Source organism: Sorex fumeus, unplaced genomic scaffold (assembly GCF_029834395.1).
Source record: "Sorex fumeus unplaced genomic scaffold, SorFum_2.1 ptg000046l, whole genome shotgun sequence".
NCBI lineage: Eukaryota > Metazoa > Chordata > Mammalia > Eulipotyphla > Soricidae > Sorex > Sorex fumeus.
In genome coordinates this window covers 5243420-5258879 of record NW_026606103.1, presented here as the reverse complement: position 1 = coordinate 5258879, position 15460 = coordinate 5243420, and the positions used below count along the sequence as shown (strand labels likewise).

At 41.3% G+C, this 15460-nt stretch overlaps 1 pseudogene; it reads left to right on the top strand.

Annotated features, from left to right (window-relative positions):
- The first annotated feature begins 9756 nt into the window (after nt 1–9756).
- LOC130031282 (COX assembly mitochondrial protein 2 homolog) lies at nt 9757–9998 on the top strand (annotated as a pseudogene).
- The last annotated feature ends 5462 nt before the right edge of the window (nt 9999–15460 follow it).

Below are 15460 nucleotides of genomic sequence, written 5' to 3'. Positions count from 1 at the left end.
ACTATACCTCATGGTGTTTCACTAATAAAATTTTTTAATTAATAAATAAAAGAAAAAAGAAAAAAAATGATGGCTTGAGGAACCGGTAGGAATAGGAGATGTGTGCTGAAAGTAGATAATGGACCAAAAATGATATTTGGGTATCTTGCACTTCTCTTATTGTTTCCATAACTTTTTCAGCTTAATTTTTAATTTCATTATCAATACTTTTTATTTCTCTATATTTTGCAAGTTATTTTTATTCTTCTATAGAATGATATTTTAGGACCATTGTAAGCATTCTATCACTATCACTATCACCGCATTGTTCATCGATTTGCTCGAGCGGGCACCAGAAACATCTCCATTCATCTCTGTCACGTGCTAGTGTAGCCCGATGACATATTGGGGGCTCTTTCAAGGTCAGGGGAATGAGGACCATCATTGTTACTGTTTTTGGCATATCTAGTATGCCACAGGTAGCTTTCCAGGTTCCGCCCTTGGGGCGGGATACTCTCGGTAGCTTGCCAGGCTCTCCAAGAGCGATGGAGGCTTTTAGGGCAGACTCTAACCACCTTTACAGGTGTTCCCAGTCAGGCATACATGCAAGAAAGAGACTCTCAGTAGCCTGTTGGGTTCTCTGAGAGTGAGAACTAGAAAATAAGAGGTTGCACAGTTGCAAATGCAGCCGTGCACTTCCAGGAGCTTGGTTTTATAGTCTCTGGATCTTGGCTGTTGATGGGTTTGCACGACAGTTGGTGGGTATAACTATCTAGCTACTAGAAGATGGGGGATCTAGATGGAGGAGGCCCAGTCCCAAACCAGCAGGCTTGGAGATCTCAGCCCCGGGTCCCGCACACCTGGGTTCCTCTGCCGGTTCCTTCATGCTTGAGGCCAGTCCTAGTGTGTAGATAGTGGTCTCAGCATGGCTGTGGCTGGGTCCCGGAGGTCTTCAGCTGCCGGGGCTCTGCTCAGGGCAGAGAGGGAAACTCAACCTTCCTCCCCCCTCCAAGGGGCCCCGGTGAGGACTGCCAGGCACGGAAGCAGGAGGTTCTGTGTTGTTCTCTTCTGGGAGCTTGGTTTTATAGTCTCTGGATCTTGGCTGTTGATGGGGTTACACGGCAGTTGGTGCGTGTAACTGTCTAGCTACTTGAAGATGGGAGATCTGGGTGGAGGAGGCCCAGTCCCAAACCGAGCAGCCTTGCAAATCTCAGCCCCAGGTTCTGCACACCTGGGTTTCTCTGCCGATTCCTTCATGAATGACACCTGTCCTAGTGTGTGGAGAGTGGTCTCAGCATGGCTGTGGCTGGGTCCCGGAGGTCTTCAGCTGCCGGGGCTCGGCTCAGAGCATAGAGGGAAACTCAACCCTCCCACCTCCAAGGGGCCCCAATGAGGACAACCAGGCATGGGGGCAGGAGACTCTGCCTTGTAAGCATTAAAGGAATGAAAATTACATCCACTGTAAATATTCTCAGGTCAAAAAAATGGTTGATAATAATAAAACATTCAAAGTCTACAAAAAGTTTAAGTGAACATCATCTTCACCAAATAACATAAGGTAAAAAAAGGTAAAGGCCCTCCCGTTGTTCGTCGATTTACTCGAGCGGGCCCAGTAACGTCTCCATTGGAGACTTTGTTGTTACTGTGTTTGGCATATCGAATACGTCACGGGTAGCTTGCCAGGCTCTGCCGTGCGGGTGAGATACTCTTGGTAGCTTGCCGGGCTCTCCGAGAGGGGCGGAGGAATCGAACGTGGGTCGGCCATGTTGGCTGCGTGCAAGGCAAACCCCTTACCGCTGTGCTATCACTCCATACCATATTAAAATACAAAAGTATCTCAGAAAATTTATCCAGAATATGAAGATACAATCAAAAATAAAAATGCTATCAGAAACAAAAGAGAAAATATTTATTGATGAAATTTCAAACCATGATGACCTAGTTTTTCAAAAAAGAATATTTAATCAGTAAACTTCAATTTAATCTTAGAAACCAAATACACAATAGTTGTGAATATAAAAGTTTTAGTATTTTCAATATGATAATAAAATAAATAAACCTGCAATTTAACCACAAAGTTTCAAACTCATTACATTTACAATATGCTAAAATTCTTCACAGAAAAGCTAAAAAATTAAATAATAACATATTTTCAAAATCTCTAAGAACTAGAAAGAGCCCAATGTTTTCTGAAAGCTTCAGGAATGCAGGTTTCATGTTGGTCCCTAGCCTCCACCTGGACTGTCCAAATCTACTCCTTTATGTGACATAAATATAAGGTAAAAGTTATCTTAAACCCTTAAAGCAGTCTTGTTGAAAAGAAGTAGCCAGCTATTTTGCTGTACATTTCAATCTAACATTTAATATCGCCATCAAATATTAAATTGCACTGTAGCACTGTCCTCCCATTGTTCATCGATTTGCTCAAGTGGGCACCAATAACTTCTCCATTGTGAGACTTGTTGTTACTGTTTTTGGCATTTCAGATATGCCATGGGGATATTGCCAGGCTCTGCCATGAGGGCGGGATACTCTGAGTAGCTTGCCGGGCTTTCCGAGATGGACGGAGGAATCGAACCCAGGTCAGTCGCGTGCAAGGCAAACGCCCTATCAACTGTGCTATCACTGTATCACTGTCATCCCATTGATCATCGAATTACTCAAGCAAGTGCCAGTAACATCTCTGTTCCTCCGAGCCCTGAGATTTTAGCAGCCTCTTCTTACTTGTCTTTTCTCAATGATTAGAGGGTCAGGGAAATGAGACCTGTTGTCGTTACTGTTTTTGACATATCAAATATGTCACAGGGAGCTTGCAGGGCTCTGCTTCTGTGGGCTGGATACTCTTGGTAGCTTGCCGGGCTCTCTGAGAGGCATATATTTATGTTTTTCTCTATGATTTGTTGCCTACCCATCAGATATGGTGTAGTAATAGTGGAAAATGGGTAGGAAGTGTCTTATAATGTGTCGCACAGCCGCACAGTCCAGTTCCACATTATCTGGGTTTATTAGCTTGAGGAATGCAGAATGGACCAGAAGTTGCAGTTTGGTACCTCATCAACTCTGCAGTGACTTTGGCTGCTGCAATTAGCCCTGCTGCTACCACATAGAAATGGTGGCCAGTGCCCTTGAAGATTGGAACTGAATAAAAAAGATCTCATTAGTGGCCTCACTTCTTTGGTATGCTAAATTCAATTGGTGATGACTGGATTAGCAGGACACTTATTTCCTTTGCTTGGGTTTTTGATTCAACCTATATTTTTCATTGCTTATTAAGTTTGTTAACCAACTAATTTCATCGGTAACATTGGTGTGTATATGAATTCATTATAATTCTATCATGTTAATGGAAAATGGTAACAATGATTTGATATGCACAAGAAATAAAAGAGGAAATATGGTATGTAAGGATTAAATTGCAGCTTCAATTTTGAAATTAGTTGAAGGTCAACCACATTCTTTCTGTGTGTGTGTATGAAGCACCAACTATTGCATTCACATTAAAAAGAATTTTGAAGTTGAAAATAATTTTAGTGATATAAATGACTTATAAGAGAAATTTCAATTCTCAAAATCCATTTATAAAAGTATGTCAAGGGCAAAATAAAGCAATCCCTTCCCCCAACCACTCAGATGCAAAGGATCTTTCTACAACTTAATCCTACAAAATAAGGAAACAATTTGAACACCTTTACTAGAATCTCCAAGGTAATTTTATAAAGGGCGGTGGCATATCCCTCTTTAATCATAAACTTAACTAAATAGGTCTTGTAATTTATCAGATTCTTTAAAGGAGTGTCCTATTTGTGTACTCGTTTGTCAAACACCATGTGTGATGCAAGTTTAAAATGGTAGAAGCCAAAAAGGTAGAACATCAAGCACTTACCTAGGACACTACCAACCTAGGTTCTATCTCTCTGGGATCCCAAAGAAGCAGACTTTTGAGTTCAAAGTCAGGAGTAAGTCTAAGTACCTCTTGGTTTATATATGAATATATACTAAAGAAAGCTTCTTCTTAAAAGGTGTAAACAGCTCTTCATTTTCATCCCCCAAGCTAAATTGGTCTTCTCCCCCACCCAGCTGAGCTGGTCTTCTCCCCCACCCAGGTCAGTTTATCTGCTGCTTCTCAAACCTGGGACTTGGATTTCTCCCTGCAAGCCCCCCAGGCGTCCTCTCAGACCTTGGGAGACAAAGCAACCCTGAGCCTCTGACTCTTCCTTTTCGTCGTCCCCTAAGCTAAGCTGGTCTCCCCCACCCAGGTCAGTTTATCTGCCGCTTGATCATTGTATAATTGAAACCCAAGCACAAAAAATTGTAAGTCTACAACTGTACCTCATGGTGTCTCACTAATAAAAATTAATTTTAAAAAAAGGTATAAACAAAATCAAAAGTAAAAGGTTAAAAATACTTCACATAAGCAGAGCAGAATATGCACAAACTTAATTCACGTTTTTACTTTTGACTTTTATAGATGCGAGATGAAAAACAGAGGCCTGAAGAATCACTGTCCTCCCATTGTTCATCAATATGCTAGAGCAGGCCCAGTAAAGTCTCCATTGTGAAACTTGTTGTTACTGTGTTTGGCATATTGAATATGTCATGGGTAGCTTTCCAGGCTTTGCTATGCAGGCGAGATACCCTCGGTAGCTTGCCGGGCTCTCCGAGAGGGGCAGAGGAATCGAACCGGACTCGGCCGTGCTGGCCACATGCAAGACAGATGCCCTACCACTGCATTGGTGGTATAGTGGCGAGCCTGAAGAATCATTAATTAATAAAGCTAGTAACTTCTTCTACAAATCAGCAAACCTCAGGGAACATGGACATTGAAGTTTGAAGTATAATAAGGTAAAGGTAAAGGCCCTCCCGTTGATCGTAGATTTGCTCGAGCGGGCCCAGTAACGTCTCCATTGGAGACTTTGTTGTTACTGTGTCTGGCATATCGAATACTCTCGGTAGCTTGCTGGTCTCTCCGAGAGGGGCGGAGGAATCGAACTCGGGTCGGCCATGTTGGCCGCTTGTAAGGCGAACGCCCTACCCGCTGTGCTATCGCTCCAGCGAAGTATAATAAAAGATTCAAATTGAGACTATAGGAGTTCTACTTACCTCTACTGTGAAAAAAATGCTGGAGACAGAGTCATTCGAAACCTTAACAAAACAAAAAATATCTATATGATCTACAAAGTTTTAAAGTTTATTCAAGCAATGAGAAATCTGGGGTAACCAGCAGCTCCCCATCTCTCCCAAAAGCTACTTTCAGAAGGAAAGAGCATAAAACTACTCGCCTGTGTAATGAGGGATCAGAGAGATATAAGGTAGGTAGAATAGGACACTAAAATTGCAAGGATTATAATAGTAATGCAAGATAGAAATAGTGTTAGAGATACAAATGCAAGTTCAGTTCACCCTCAACTACAAACACTTCGTGGTGTCCTTTGCTGGGAACTCTTAAGAAATCTGGGCAGCCCCAATGAAATCTTTCTTTTTCGAAACTCTGGTAAGGGCAGCCACCTTCACTACAGAGTCCTACCAGGAATATTCTCTCTTCATGACATCGAACTGGAGAAAGGCCCTAACCAGCGCCACAGGGATGTAGACTAAGACACAATACCAAAGGGTAAAAACAAGAGAACACTGCTAAACTGACTTGAGGGAAGAAACTCTAGGACTCACCGCTTACCCACTTACCGGGGCAGGGAAAGGTAGAATCTAAGGGCATGCAGAGGAAAGAAGGATCACAAGGACAACAAGTCCTGATACTCTGAGAAAACAGGTGTGCGGAGCTTGGATCCTACTTGGACATCTCACCTGTGCACAGACCGCTGCATACTCACAGCTAACAAGCAGCAGCAGAAACAAGCACACACCGGGAGCCCAGAGTGTAGGAAGAAAAATTTTTCAGGTACAGCAGTGAGTAGGAAAACAGTGAGAAGTAGAGCTCCGAGCAGAATTTCAGCAACAAAGCTCCATCTTAATATTCAGGTTGCACTGAAGGAATGTGCAGCAGCACTGTGCTAATGAAAACAGTATCTCAGAACCCGTTCAACGCTCCTAATCTGACTCAAATTTCCACACGAGTTTCTTGTCAAAAATAGTTTTAAAAAACATGTCATGGCCCAAATGAGCAACTATGTGAGAGCAGACACCTGCGGTTTTACAAGTGTTCTAGAAGTGAGACTTGAATTGTAAACCAGGATCTGCACCAACACAGGGACCCTTCCCTCCAGGTATACCTGTGGCAGGGGGCATGACCTCTTGGGTTGCTGCAGATCATGCTTCTCACAATTAATTTCCCTTTCATGCCGCACTGGACCCATATCTCAGCTTCCTTTACAGAACTCTTATGACTAAAGCCTGGCTACCTCAGCTGCATAAAGCCAGTAGTCTGCCATTCTATTCCAATCAAAATTCAACAAAATAACTGTGAACACAAGAATCTGTACAAACCTAATTTAAAAGAAAATATTGCCTGGATCAGTTTTAGAGGTCCCACATAACTCGCACAGGAGCACCAAAGTACTATACTTGAAAGAGGAAGATACTATACTTGAAGGGGGAAGAAGAGAACACTATTGACCAAACTGAAGCCTCAACAGGGAATACCCACATTAAGAATCTCTCTGATAAAGAATTCTGAGGTGAAGCTAAGAGGATGTTATTGAGCTCAAAGAAACAGTGGAATGGACATCCAATAAAATAGAGAGGTAAAGGCCCTCCCGTTGATCATCGATTTGCTCGAGCGGGCCCAGTAACGTCTCCATTGGAGACTTTGTTGTTACTGTGTCTGGCATATCGAATACTCTCGGAAGCTTGCCGGGCTCTCTGAGAGGGGCAGAGGAATCGAACTCGGGTCGGCCATGTTGGCTGCGTGCAAGGCAGACGCCCTACCCGCTGTGCTATCGCTCCAGCCCAATAAAGTAGAGAGGATATGAAAGAAATGGTGGAAGGGGCAGTCAATATAATACAGAAAGAAATGAGAGCATAAATTTAAAAAAAGCTACAAAAAGAATAGTCACTAATAAAAATTTTGGTAGATGAAATAAAAAACTCAGGGGATGCCCTCAACAGTAGAATGGCAACTGTTGAAGACAGAATCAGTGAGCTTGAAGATGTGCTCCAGAAAACATAAAGGCAATAACAGAATATGGTAAAAAGACTTCAAAATAGCTCAATGGTGAGTAAGAGATATATGGAATGAGTTCAAGAGGCATAACATAAAAATCATCTGAGTACCAGAATAGGGAGGCAAGCCCAATTACTACCAATAGTGGTAGTAACTGTTAATGACATCACTACTGAGAAGTTCCCAGAGCTGGAGAATGCAGGCATCCAGATCCAAGAAGCCTGAAGGGTACCAGCTAAAAAAGACCCTAATAAAACGAATCAAAGAAACATAATGAGAACGACAAATAGCAAAGATAGAGACACAATACTGAAAGCAGCAAGATCAAAGAAGAAATCACATACAAAGGAGAACATTTTAGATTTTCAGCAGACTTATCAGACGAAACCCTCCGGGTCCAAAGATATTGGGATATAGTTAAAAAAAAACTCAATGAAATGATTTCCTCAGAATACTGTATCCAGCTAGACTCTCATTCAGATTTGAATGATATACTACTTCATGAATTAATAACAGCTCAGGAATTTTGTAGATTTAAACCTTAAATGAAAAACTGAAGGTGCTAGTGTAACACAAAATAAAACCCCAGAATACAACAACCTTCTACAGAATGTTGACACAAAACCCAATGAAAATATTCTCTCTCATCGTCAATGGTTTAAGTGCACCAATAAAGAGTCACAGAGCTGAAAAATGGATTAAAAATCTAAATCTATCATTCTGCTGTCTATAAGCAAAACACAAACAGTCATAGTAAAAATAGACTCAAGGTCAAGGAAGGAAAACAAAATTTCAAGCAACCAATTTCTTCAAAAAAGCCAGGGTAGCCATACTAGCATCTGACAACATAAATTTTAGGATGAAAAAGATAAGAAGTGACAATAAAGGCCATTTCACAATCACTATCACCCCATTGTTCATCAATTTGCTCGAGCGGTCCCAGTATCGTCTTCATTCATCCCTGTCACATGCTAGTGTAGCCCGATGACATATGGGGGGCTCTTTCAGGGTCAGAGGAATGAGGACCATCATTGTTATTGTTTTTGGCATATTGAGTATGCCACAGGTGGCTTGCCAGGCTCTGCCATACGGGATACTCTCAGTAGCTTGCCAGGCTCTCCGAGAGCAATGGATGCTTTTGGGGCAGCCTCTAATCACCTTTACAGGTGTTCCGAGTCAGTAATATATGCGAGAATGATACTCTCAGTAGCCTGCTGGGTTCTCTGAGAGCAAGAACTTGAGAGTAAGAGGTCGCAAAGCCACAAATGCGGCCGCACGCTTCCGGGAGCTTGGTTTTATTTTATTTATTTATTTATTTAATTTCACAATAATCAAGAAATATGTACATCAGGAAGAAATTACACTCCTAAATTTACACGTGCCCAAGAGGGGTCAGCAAAATGCTTAAAACAACTGCTAATAGACTTCAAGGAGGACACTGTTAGCAACAAAATAGTAGTCAGAAACTTCAGCACTGCCTTATCACCTCTTGATAGATCAATGAGACTAAAACTAAAAAAGGAACTACTGGTGCTGAAGGAAGAAATGGAAGAGAAAGGGCTAGTAGATATTCACAGGGCTTTTCATCCCCTCAAAAGCAGAATACACATTCTTCTCCAATGCACAGGGAACATTTTCCAAGATTCCTTAGTGCAGAGACAGGAATAACCCCTGTGCATCGCCATGTGTGACCCCCAAAAAATGGAATCTAAATTAGCTAGAATGCTACTAGGATGAACTTCAGAATAAGAAGAATCACCAAGGAGAGAGAAAACCATTAATAATCACAAATCATTAATAAACAAAATGCAACATATGTATGCATATGTTTATATATATATAAACACAAATATAGTATCTCAATATGAGTAAAATTTGATGGAAGAGAAAAATACTTTTATATTCAGAGCTGACACTTGAACTACCTTAGTAATCTCCAGAACGAGTGAACAAAACCAGTGGCCCAAATCATTGTTTCTCACCCTTTCACTGACTACAACTCCCTTCGGACCTTGTTTCTTCTTGTGGCACCCCGTTCTATCAGTTGGTATTCTAACCTTGTCACAAGACTAGAGGCAAAAATCACCCATTTATATGATTTTAACCTGTGTTCCCCTTGTAACATCCTGGAGGGGCCCCTAGGAGTTATTTGATCCCTTGTTGAGTAATGCTGGTCTACAAAGTTCTATCATTTACTCAATCTACTTAACAATTGTGGAATATACATATACATATACATATATGCACATACATATACATGTTTATAAGTATTATACTGCAATCACCAGGCAAGGGATGTAGGGAGGGAACCAAGGGACAGACTAGAAGTATCATATGAGGTGGGGACTGGGCAGTAGCTTCCAGGGAACTGTTCTAACTATCCATTAAAACCATAAATGGTATTTACACTATTATAAGCATATCATCTGAATTATCATAATAATTTTTAATTGGCTAACGTTCCCCACATTTAATTTTCTCAAAACTATGTTCCAGCGGAGCCGCCGCGGGCCCTCGCGGCCGCCGTACTTGGGCACGCCCGCGCATGCGCCCTGAGCCTCGTCTCGGCCAGGCTGGGCGAGTCGCCCGACTCTGCTGCAGGCTCCTGGCCGGGCCGCCGTCTGGGTTGTTCTGCTGGGGTCAGTCACCTCCTCCTAAGGATGCATCCCGACTTATCTCCACACTTGCACAACTGAAGAGTGCAACATCTTGATAAACTTGCTTGAGGAATGTCACAAAAATCACGGCTCTCTGAAATGTTTTGGTCATTGCAATGATCTTGATTGAGAGATGAGAAAAATGCTTGAAGAAAGAGTGCACGGAAAAGAGGATCAAGAGCAGGGAGCATGGTAATGCGATGCGAAAGATACTATTTAATTCCCCAGAGGATTCTGAAAAATAAATTCTATTTTCACTGGTTGCCTTGGCTGAGAGAAGACCTAAAGCCTCTTGGTTGACAGCTGAAAGAATCCTCTCATTTGGCCTCTAGAACCCTTTGCCGATCCGTAGACACAAGGCATGGAAAGATCCGGAAAAGCCTGGATTCTGACAATGTTGGCAGAGTCTTAAATTCTCACCAGCAAACTTGACTTCCCACTTTCCCCCTTTCTCTCCACCAGGGAACACTGGAGTAACTTCTCTCCCTCAATAAAAGAATTGATTTTAATCATAAAACACACACACACACAGCAGCAGCATCCCTTTTACTTACCTCTTATGAAATAATTTGCATTTTTAAATAAATGGACCCAAGAAAAGTTCATTTGTTAACGGTCATACGATGACTAAAGAGCAGTTTATCTGAAACCCAAATTTGTACGATCAGAGAGATAGAACCAGGATAAGGCTGTGTAGCTGACCCCAGTTTGTTCTCCAGCATCGCATATGGTCCCCCAGAGTACTTCCTGGAGTGATCCTTGAGCACAGAGCCAGCAATAAGCCCTAAGCACCACCAGGTGTAGTCCAACCCCCCTTTCCACTCCTGCCACCACCACCTAATTATGTATAAACCCAAATCCATACACATTACTAGCGTCAGTGCTCATAAACAAAGAGAGAGGGGAAAATATTAGCCCCAAGGGCTCCTAGGTGGAGAAGTCAATAAAGCACAAGTAAGTCAAAAGGGAACAAACAGAAAGCCTGGAGTCAGAGCTGGACCCTCACAAAGCCGATGGGAAAGACAGCAGCCTGGGAGCAGGTGACACAGTACTTCCAGGTCACGGCATGACCAAGAATTGCAGGCACCTCCATCCTGACACATGCCCACGACTTGATGTCCAGACACACCATTAAGCACTGATCCTGTTGACTCCCACGTAAGGAAGGTTTATTCAGTAGAAAACATACCAGACCAGCTACATACTCTGACACCATATCTGTCAGTGTTTCTGCATCTCCTCTAAATACGGACCCTTCTGGTCTGACTTCCTTCCAGGACCCATATCTCCCAAATGCAAAATAATGATAATAATAATAATAGTGGTAATTTAAAATGAAATTCTAAAAACAAAAATTAGAATAAGATTATCATATAGTACAGCTGTTTGACTTCAGGTTAGATGCCCAAAAGACTGAAAAGAGTCAAAAAGAGATATTACAACCAAGCACACAGCATTAATCACAATAGCACAAGCATAGAAGAAGCAACACAAGTGTCTAGTGGTAGAAGAGGAAGTAGCAGAATGCCGTATAGACATAAAACAGAGCACTACTGAGCTTTTCAGAAAATTCTGACACATGGTGAACACTAAAGACATGCTGCTAAATGAACAAATCAGTGAGAAACAGAGAAACACATATTGAATCAGCTTAGACAGGAACTCTAATAAGTAGCTGGAATCTTAGAAACAGAACAGAGTTGTGGTTGCAGGTTCCTGGAGAGAAGGGGGAAAAGCATGTGCATTATTTACAGAGCAGTCTCTACCCTGCAGAAGGAAGGGGAGAGGAAGATGAAAGGCAGTTGGTTGCACGACATCATCACTGTAGTTAACATCGCTGAACACATAAGAACAAAGATGCCAATTTTTTTTTTTTACTTTTTGGATCACATCTGGTGATAGTCAGGGGTTATTCCTGGCTTTACACTCAGGAATTACTCTGGTGGTGCTCCAGGGGACCATATGGGATGCTGGGAATCCAACCCGGGTCAGTCACGTGCAAGGCAAATGCTGTACCCACTGTGCTATCGCTCCAGCCCCTGAAGATGTCAATTTTATCTTTTATATATGTCACAATACAAACCTTTTTAAAGCTTGGGAAGTAGATCAGTTATCTAGTGAAAAGGAATTAAATTCTACAGGGATCTCTTCCGGAGACAAAATAAAGAGGTGGAGTGGAGGACTAATTTGCTTATTCTGTGGAGAAAAACATGTGAAGCCAGGGATGAGTAAAATTACTAAAGACAAAAGTACAGTGCATAAATACGTATTTATGGCACATATAATAGATAATACAGGATTGAATATCTCCAAATAGAAAAGAAAGAAAATTAGAAAAGTTTGAAAGGTAAGAAGACATTCCTGAAGAATTTATTACTGTTATCATAAACTACCACCAGGAATGGTCCAAAAACAGTAAAAAATAGTAACCATCTACTCAGAAGTCTGCTTTTGTGTCACCCCACTAAATTTGAATATTTGAGAAAACCTTCATTTTCTCAAATGACAGCTGCTGTTCGGTTGTCTGGTGAAGGAGTCTGAATGTAGAAATGGCCGATTTCACCAGCAAGGTGAGTTCAGTCCTCTGAGATAAATATTTCTGTCTGATGCAAGCTAAAAGAAATCTTTTCTATATTCACAAACAGACATGGGTGAATACATTAGTCTAAGCAAACTGTTAAGTCAGAGGCTAGAATACATATAAAGTATATGATTACAAGTTTAAATATAGCAATAATATTAGAATAATTTAAAAAGTAATTACTATATTGAGTTCTTGGGCCCCATATCTAGTTGAATCACTTACTTGTACAAGATTATTTTGTACATTATATTAGCTTCTGAGTACAGATTTTTTCCTGAATGGTGGACATTTTAATTTTACATTGGTACCCTTTTCTTCAAATGATTTCATTGAATATTATTTTTATGAAACTATCTCACTGCTTTTTATAGTTGCTTATCAGATTAAAGATTGTTTCTTTGTAAACTGCTAAGTTTGTTTAGTGAATGGATATTACTATGTTGAATGGGGCTGGAGCGATAGCACAGCGGTAGGGCTTTTGCCTTACAAGCTGCCAACATGGCCGACCCGAGTTCGATTCCTCAGTCCCTCTTGGAGAGCCTGGCAAGCTACCGAGAGTATTCGATATGCCAAATACAGTAACAACAAAGTCTCCAATGGAGACGTTCCTGGGCCCGCTCGAGCAAATCGACAATCAGCGGGAGGGCCTTTACCTTTACCTTTACTTAAAATTAATTACCTAAGAAAATTATTAGCATAAAAACGTAATCCACATATTGAGGTCCTACAGTATTTTTAATTTTATTTTTATAAAGTTGTTCACAATAATTGATTACATTTAATATTTGAACCGTGCACGGCAGAGCCTGGCAAGCTACCCATGACGTACTCGATATGCCAAACACAGTAACAACAAGTCTCATGATGGAGGCGTTACTGGGCCCGCTCGAGCAAAATCGGTGAACAACAGGGGGACTGTGATATATATATACCGTGATATGTGGGAAGCTGGCCCTTTAACTGACCAAGGCCTAAGTGCCTGTATGGTCATCCTGACCTACGACCCCACGGCAGGCACAGCCTGTGCTATGTATGGTCATCTTGACCTACGTGACCCCGCAACAGGCAAAACCAGTGCTATGTATGGTTATCTTGATGTATGGTTATCCTGAGAGAACATCTGTCATGGCTGTCAGTAATAACAAGAAGTAACTACCTCGTGTCTGGTACGTGAAGCATGTAAATTTTATAAATCATATGGACATGGCTCTTTGTGTATCTACCTCATGTCTGGTAAATCATATGGACATGGCCCTTTGTGTAATCACCTCGTGTCTGGTACCAGATACACATAAACCTTGTAATGCATGATAGGTGAAAACAAATCTTCCTAACCATATATGGGCACGACCTTTTGTGTAGCTGCCTCACTAATGGATATATACCCTGATTGCCCCCAATAAAGTCCTGTTCCTTTTTCTCTCTGTTTCTGAGCTGCATTCTGTCTCTTGTGTCTCGTGTTCATTCGGTCGGTCCTTCCCAGCACCTACGGATCCTAGGGCCACCTCCGCAGGCCGGAGAGTGGTCTGGCGGGGCCCCCCGCAGTGATATATAATATTTGAACATCAATTTCACCACAATTACACCTTGCCATAGCCATATTTCAAGTGTTTACATCCCAAACCCCAAACCCTGCCCCCAAAGCAGAACCTAAGTAATTTATTTTGTATTTCTTGTTATGAATAATCCACTAAAAATGATCCAAAAAAAGTTTTCTTAGAGAAAAATGTGTGAAGATTGTTGTATTTCACCCAGGAGCCATTAAGCCCTTCTATTAGAGATTAGTAGCATGTTGTTAAAGGTTGAGACTTGTGTGCTGAGATATATATATATATATATATATATATATATATATGTATATATATATAGCCTACAGTATTTTTGTGTAATCTTGATGCTTCCAAAGGAAAATAGTATTTGACTGTGATATTTAGATCTCCTATATTTCTCTTATTATTCTTAATTCTTTTTATACCTTTGTCAGCTTAATTTTTGTTTTGTTTCTATACTTCTAATTTCTCTGTATTTTTCTTTTAAGAGATATCTATTTCCTTTTATAGGTCCCTAGCCTGGACTGACCAAACCCTACTTCTTTACATGACATGGTCTCCTAGACTACAGAAAGAACTGGTCAGGCAACAGGTCACCGGAGATCTTTCCGGACCTCTTACTGAGCCAATTCTACTGGGGCACTTCAGACAGAAGAGACGTGCCCTCTCTGCCCGCTCCAGGTGAAACCCCTGTGGCCACGAGTTTCCAGAATCAAAACCCAGGTATGCGGATTCCAGGACTAAGACTCCAGGCCACATGGCAGTAGCTGAGATGGGCTGTCCCTCCCAGTCTCCCTGCCTGCTTGGGATCCTGGCTGTCATGCCCACGATCTGCCTCCAGGCGCCATCTCAGTGCATGGACAGTCTTGATTCAGAGACTCCCAAATGAATCTCAAAATGTATTAGCTCCCTACAGAGATGTCTCTGGACCCAACCATTTACAATTTTAGAATTCCAGAAGTGTGTGGTTGCTTTTGTGGTCATGTGACCGCTCGTGTTATTCATAATAAGCAATAGAAAATAAAGTATCTAGCATCTGCCACTGGCAGGCAGGCTTGAATAGTGGTGGAAAAACTCAAGAAAACCATAATGCCGAAAAGTAGAGAGTGTGGGAGAAATCGCCATAGAGGCACGTGGGGGATACTGGGGACATTGGTGGTGGAAAATGTGCACTGGTGGAGAGATGGGTATTTGATCATTGTATGACCAGAACTCAAACGTGAAAGCTTTGTAACTGTAGCTCACAGTGATTCAATTAAAAAAAAAAAAACTGGTCAGAAACTTAAGAAACTGAGAGATAACATTTCTGTTCTCAAGTACCTTTCAACCCCTAATAAGCTGTATAATTTCACAAACTTTTTAACAGAGAATATTTGGACCACACAGCATTTCTAAGTTATACAACTCAGCTTTATTTAAAGGAAATCACACAAGTGTGTCCAATTAATTCTCAGTAACATTAAAATTTGTAACAGATTCCACGCATATTATTCTGGGTGCATATTTTGAAAGCAATAAATTCAAACAATAATCATAGCTTACCTATGTGACAAATTTAAATGTAAATAGTAAA